The 7,528-nt window shown below is 36.6% G+C and overlaps 1 long non-coding RNA gene across 1 annotated transcript; it reads right to left on the bottom strand.

Annotated features, from left to right (window-relative positions):
- Positions 1 to 351: 351 nt before the first annotated feature.
- Positions 352 to 2,356, bottom strand: LOC120530007. Its single transcript, XR_005633869.1, has 3 exons — positions 2,302 to 2,356; positions 1,926 to 2,010; positions 352 to 576 (listed from the first exon to the last, which is right to left on the bottom strand). It is a non-coding gene; the product is annotated as an uncharacterized LOC120530007 (long non-coding RNA).
- Positions 2,357 to 7,528: the final 5,172 nt, after the last annotated feature.

Consider the following 7,528-nt stretch of genomic DNA (forward strand, 5'->3'; position numbering starts at 1 on the left):
TTTGACCTGTCAGCATCAATCTAAGTAGCCTACAAGCCTGCTGTATATTAAAGATTTCTGTCTTGTCCTCCACATTAGGAACCCTTTCAAAGCCCAAAGAACAAAGTTCATCCAAAAAAAACCATATAGAGTGTGATAAATAACGTTCACAACATGTTGCAAAGGTTTGGGGTTTTGCCCCGTATAATCTCGGGTATCCAGATTGGTCAAACTGTAATGAAAAAATACATCAAACATTTGACCTCAACCATGATGTGAGGCTCATTTTTATACAGAGGAAAAAATGGCTACAGGAAATGATGTGGCAGGAAGTTAGCTGAGACTGGAAGTGACGTCATTATGGTGGGACCGGAAGTGATGTCATCGGGATTGGTCAAAAGTGATGTCATCATTACTGGCCCGGAAGTGACATCATCAGTATTGGCGGAAGTGGCGTAATCGCCGAGGGACCGGAAGTGACGACATCTGTGGGAGATGAAAGTGATCATGAATCTGAAGGAGTTGTTGTTGCGGAGCCCTTTTCGAGTATTGGTATTGTTGATGGTGATTGTGTGTTATTATTTGCCCTCTTTGGTTCTGTAAAGGTAGAGAGAGAGGCATCAGTATCACAATTCAACTCCCCGTCGGACAATATATCACTCACCTCCAGGCTTGTTGACTGTCTCCTAAGCGCACATGTGTGACAAGAGGAATTGGTTCTTTGTCAAATTATGGTTCTGCAAGTAACCACACAGTAAAGAACTATTTAATATTACCGTTTAGATTGTGTGTTGTTCCTTGCTACGACTCTGCACCTTTTTGCCTTGCTTGCCTTAAGGGGACAAGAAATTTTAGTTAATTAACCCTTTCTGCCCTGACATCCTATTACTAGTACATAAATATGCAGCCGTTTTTGTAAAGCACAGGTGCGTTTGAAGCCGTTGGAACTGAGTGTGCTACTATTAGCGCAGACTGGAGAGACTGGAAAATGGACGCTTCCGGACTGTGCGCACCACATAGTAAGTAGCTCCACTTTCAATTTTATTTCTTCGAGAAGATTAAAGTATTTGGAAGCTATTGTATAATAATCATGATAATTTTCTACCCAAAGGTAGAATATCTCACAAAATAATGTTTCCCATAAAAACAGAAAATCCAGGCAAAAATGGTTAATTAACTTTTGGACAGCCTGGGGAAAGGGAAATGATTGTACTGCATAAGAACAGAGCAGTATTGACAAAGTGAAACAGTTGAGGAGATGAATCAACTTTTAATGGCAGAATCAAATTGAGAATCAAAAAGTCAGAATACCAGATGTCAATGCCAAAACGCTAACCAAAATTCAAAGTCAAAAGTGAATGTGGAACTTTTCAAAACCAAAATTCTCTAATAACACATGTAGAAAGTTTCTTTATTCATCCTCAAACTAAAATATCTGATATGCTAATTTATTACTATATGCGTTGCATCTATAAAATCACATAATGTGACTTCCGGGACAGCAACCCCAAACAAACAAAACGGTGTGTGCGGCAAATGGAGCCATCAAAATGGTTACCGCAATAAAAAAAAAAATAAAAAAATGATGTTGCGGAAAAGTGAAAATGTAATAATAACAAATTTTACTTCATTCCAGAAGTCACCTATAAGAAAGATACCCATCCAGAAGTAATATTCAAAACAGCTAAAACAACAAAAAAGATTCACAGGAAATAAATATTAGAGGCATAATTAAATTTTCAGACTTGCCAACTTATAACAGTAAGAGTGGAAACCATATCCTGATATTCTTTTGGTGACAAGCAGTTGCCAACCATAGCCTGGCTCTGACTTATGTGACCTCAGTGGTTTTGTTTCCAAATCACCATTGATATTGGCAGTGATGATTGTACTCCTTAGCCTCCCCTTCTTTTTCAAACTGCCATTGAGAGATGCACTTTCATTACCTGTGTTGTTTTGCCATTGTCCAAGTCCCCGTGCCATACTGCTGGTGGCATTCTTACTGTCACCATCCCACCTGACAGAGAATCCCTTAGAATAGAAAAAAAGACCAAATATTTTATCTGCAGGAAAAATTAACATTAAGAGTGCAGAGTTGAAATCTTAAGAATCAACTATTGTTTTATAGTCAACAAGTGTACTTTATAATGAGTTAATGTTTTTAAGGATAAAGGATGTGGGCAAAACAAACTTTTCAAAGCATTTAATAGGATCAGTTGAATATATCCTGGGCCATTTCATAAGGACTTAGTCCACTCTATGTACAATATGTACACATCACAATAATCTTGAACTTGAATTCATGCAATATAAAACAGTTACCCGCTGAGCGTCCATTTGCTGGCAGTTCTGTACCACATGAAATCAAAGCAGGGTCTGAGGCATAGAGAGAAAGAACAATATCAGTGATAAATGCAAATCACTCCTAAAAATTTAGGCAACTTTACATCCTTTGAGGCATTCATTTTAAATATTAAAACAGATTCCAACACAATTATAGTGCTAGTCTACAGACCACCAGGGCCATATTCATTGTTCATGACTGAATTTAGCAACCTTCTGTCTGATTTGGCTATAAATTATGATCACGTAGTACTGATGGGGGATTTTAATGTACACATTGATGTGGAAACTGACACTTTTAGCAAATGTTTTACTTATTTGTTAAATTCAGTAGGATTTTGTCAGATTGTCAAAGGTCCAACTCATAATCATAACCATACATTAGATTTAATTATAACTTACAAAGTTGAAATTCAAAATTTAAATATTACTCCATTAAATGTAGTTATTTCCGATCACTTCTTAATTACGTTTGATTTAGTTCTGCCCATGCCAGCGCACTCGCAGATTAAAACAAAGACAGTGCGACATCTAGATTGTAATTCTGCTTCAAAATTTATAGATACCTTGAGTAAGTCGAGTGTAATTGTGGAAAACCATTTAGATCAGTTAACATCAAATGTAAACGTGGAAAACAATTTAGATCAGCTAACATCACATTATAATGTGACCTTGAGAGATGCTCTGGACACAGTGGCTCCCCTAAAAACAAAAGTGATCAAAGCACATAGAAACTCTCCCTGGTTTAATGAAAATACTCAAGCTCTTAAATTAGAGTGTCGAAAACTGGAGCGCAGATGGAGAACAACAAAGCTACATGTCTTTCAAATTGCATGGACAGAGAGTGTAAATAAATATAAAAGGCCCTCTTTAAAGCTCGCTCAGAATACTATTCTACATTAATAGATAGCAATAATAAAAATCCTAGGGTACTTTTAGAGCAGTGGCTAAATTAACAAATGGGAATTCAGATCAACAGTGCAAAATACCAACAGATATTAGCAGTACAGACTTTATGAACTTCTTCAATGAGAAAATTAAAAATATAAGATCCCAGATCTCAGCATCACAGTACAAACCAAATACTAGCTTAGCAGACCCTGTTGCACATTGCATTCAGCACTTTAATAATTTTAATCCTGTAACTCACCAGGAAGTCTTAACTTTAATTACTAAAATGAAGCCCACTACTTGTTCCCTAGATCCAGTGCCAACAAAACTAGTAAAAAGTGCAATGGATGTTCTTGCAGCCTATTCTAACCATTATCAATAGTTCATTACTGCATGGCACGTACCTGATGCACTAAAAGTGTCAGTCATTAAACCTTTACTTAAAAAGTCAGACCTAGACCCACACATACTAAATAACTATAGGCCTATTTCAAATTTACCATTTCTCTCTAAAATACTAGAGAAAGTAGTCGCCAGTCAGCTTCAGTCACACCTTATGCATTACAATTTATTTGAGAAATTCCAGTCTGGCTTTCGCACTGGTCATAGTACAGAAACGCACTAACACGGGTTGTAAATGACATTCTGATATCCTCTGATGAAGGAAATTCCACTGTAATTATGTTGTTGGACTTAAGTGCAGCATTTGACACCATTGACCATTCTATTTTACTGCACAGGCTAGAAAACGATGTTGGGCTTACAGGCCACGTGCTCGCTTGGTTCAGTTCTTATTTATCAAATCGATTCCAGTATGTACAGAAATGTGCAGACAGTACTCCATCATTATACACAGAAGTTCAATATGGTGTCCGCAGGGCTCAGTACTGGGACCTTTACTGTTTTCACTTTACATGCTTCCACTGGGATCTCTCATTAGGAAACATAATGTTAATTTTCACTCGTATGCAGATGACACCCAGTTATACCTTTCATTTAAATCAAATGAAGTTTCTCCGATGTTGTCTTTAATTAGTTGTGTTAGTGAATTAAAGGAATGGATGAATGAGAACTACTTGTCTTTAAATACAGATAAAACAGAGATGTTAATTGTTGGAGGGAATGACGCTGATCACAGCAATATTTTTTTGTCATTTAACTCAGTTGGAATCCCAATTAATTTTACTGAATCAGCCCGCAATCTAGGAGTTATCTTTGACTCTAGCATGTCATTTAAAGCATATTACAAAGTCGTCCAAAACATGTTTTTCCATCTTAAAAATATTAGGAAATTAAGGCTTTCTAAATAAACAGGATTGTGAGAAATTAATTCATGCATTTATCTCTAGTAGGATTGACTACTGCAATGCGGTGTTCACTGGCTGTTCAAACTGTTCTCTATACAGCCTCCAGTTAATCCAAAATGCCGCTGCAAGAATTATTACAATAACAAGAAAATATGAACACATAACCCCAGTTCTTAAATCTTTACACTGGCTCCCAGTTAAGTTTAGGGCAGATTTCAAAATCCTCCTTTTAACATATAAAGCATTAAATGGCCAAGGTCCGCTTACTTGTCTGAACTTATCATGACTTACAAACCTGAGCACATTAAGATCTCAAGATGCCGGTCTGCTTAGGATTCCAAGGATTAATAAAATAACAGTGGGAGGTCGAGCTTTTAGTTACAGGGCCCCTAAACTGTGGAATGGTCTTCCTGCTTCCATAAGAGATGCCCCCTCGGTCTCAGCCTTTAAATCCCGGCTGAAGACTCACTACTTCAGTTTAGCATATCCTGACTAGAGCTGCTGATTAACTGTACATACTGCATCTCTGTTGTTAGTCATTAGCACTATAACATAAGTAACATGATAATTATATTTGAATACTAACCCTCACCTATTCTGTTTCTTTTCTCGGTACCCAAATGTGGCCATTGGTGCCACGGCCCACCTGCCAAGTTGTTTGCCTGCCTATGGTAAAGTCATCCCTGATGGAGGATCACAGGAATCATGGGAAAGAGGGGTCCTTTCATCGGAGCAACGTTTCAGCCGTGGCATGGCCAAATGGGGAGGCAGCTAGATGGATGAGGTCTCCAGGACTCTAAAAATATCCAAACCTAATTATGTCATATCATCTACTGTTAAACCGTAATTCTAAAATTTTTATTATTATGCTGTCTTAAGGAATTGTTCTGTTGTGTATATTGTATTGTATTGACCCCCTACTTTTGACACCCACTGCACGCCCAACCTACCTGGAAAGGGGTCTCTCTTTGAACTGCCTTTCCCGAGGGCTCTTCCATTTTTCCCTACAAGGTTTTTATTGGGAGTTTTTCCTTGTCTTCTCAGAGAGTCAAGGCTGGGGGGCTGTCAAAAGGCAGGGCCTGTTAAAGCCCATTGCGGCACTACCTGTGTGATTTTGGGCTATACAAAAATAAACTGTATTGTATTGTATTGTATTGTAAATGCTGTGCTCTGAACCTAAATATTTGTGGTGAATGAGCTATGAGTGCAAAGATTGCATCTCATAAGAAAGTATTGCTTGAGTTCAAAGTTAACCTAGCACTGGCACTCCTTACAGCTTTGGGTACCAGAAAGACAAACATAGTCTATGAAGTGTGAGTCAACAGAAATTCAGTTTTGAAGTACTTACAAACAAACAAAACTGGAAAGCTGGAAATCATGGCACATGAATTAAATGGTTGCCAGAACTTCAATGCCATAAAACTTTGAACAGTAAGTATAAGAAAAGGTGGCAGAATAAAACATTTTCACTATTGCCTTCACTTATGGTTAAGCAGGACAAATGACAGCTAAAAATATTGGCGTACTCTCATAACAGAGAATCTGAAAACGCAAATCATTAAGATCTCCTAACTGAGAAAATCATTCCGTTTCAACCAGTACCATATTGGAGTTCTGTGAGAATCTGGCTACTCTCCATATCTTGTAATAAATATTTATAAATGTAATTCAAGGAGAAAGACACCTGCATGTCTGCGTAATTTAAACATCCATGAATAGTGACTGTCAGAAAAGTATTTCTTTATGTATACAAGAGCAACTTAAATAAAAAATCGGGAGCGTGCTCCCCTTGACATTCTCGTATACTGAGATAGAGGAAAAGGTCATTTCCCAAATATCATATCTCTTTGTTCCTCATCATAACTATTTGATAATATCGATACACAATCATTTATCTCTATTTATACTGTAATAAAACTTTATATTAAAATGATATGTTTGCACTTAGGGAGGTCAAAAAAGGTGCTGGAATTTTTTCATGATTGCATATGTACTACCTAGATTAAGTGCAAAGTAAAAAGAATTATGCCCACCTAAAAACAGTTTTAGTATTATATATTTGTTGCAATACATTGTTATAGGTAAAACTGCATTTAGCTAAATTTAATTATGATAATAATGGCAGAAATAAAAAAAAAATCATAAAATTAAATGTATTAGCAGGAGCATGATGGCGATGAGCAGCTTATTGATCCCATTACATCTGGCATGTTCAATGTTTACATGTTATTGTTAAACTGATTATGTATAAATTAAAATAATAATAGTTATTGAAAGAATATGTGTTATATTGAATACAGTTTTTAATATCATGTACACAATTATATTTCCATGATACAAAAAATTCAGATGGTTGTGTAAATAAAATACTAATTCTGGTTAGGAGTAATGTTTCTCAAATTTCATATCTTTTTGCTTTTTATCATTTTTAATATCTATACAAAAACTGAATCATCTATCTGTAGTTATAACCATAGTTTACTTGAAAATTCATGAATGTATTCAGTACCGGAAGTGGTCCAAAGTTAATAGGATTTCTTATTTTTGATATAAAGCAGGTGTACAGTACAAAATCTCATTGAGTTAGGTCGAAGCATTTTCGAGTTATCGAGTTTTGGTCTCAAGAAGGTCTAAAATGTCACGATTCATCAAATTTCGAGGTTGAATTTTTTCACAATTCCTATACTTTCTCTACACTATGTATATGAGAAAGTAAAGAGCAAATGGTGATTAAAGAAAAAAGACAATTCTTGGATAAGATTTCAATAATCAATTCTTAAAGGAAGAGAACCATCAATCTATTTTTGTTGTGCTTGTGTGTCAGAGGAGCACCTTCTGGGCTCACCACAAGTATGTCATACCACCCCAGGATGAGAGGGGGCACTGTTGCTAACCATGTTGTCTCCCTTTCCTTCCGCATGTCAAAGAAGACACCCCATGAGGGCAACTGACTCCACCCTTTCCAGCTTGGATGCTATAAAGCCTGATCTGTAGGGCAGCAGGACGAA

Source organism: Polypterus senegalus, chromosome 5, assembly GCF_016835505.1.
Source record: "Polypterus senegalus isolate Bchr_013 chromosome 5, ASM1683550v1, whole genome shotgun sequence".
NCBI classification, from domain to species: domain Eukaryota; kingdom Metazoa; phylum Chordata; class Cladistia; order Polypteriformes; family Polypteridae; genus Polypterus; species Polypterus senegalus.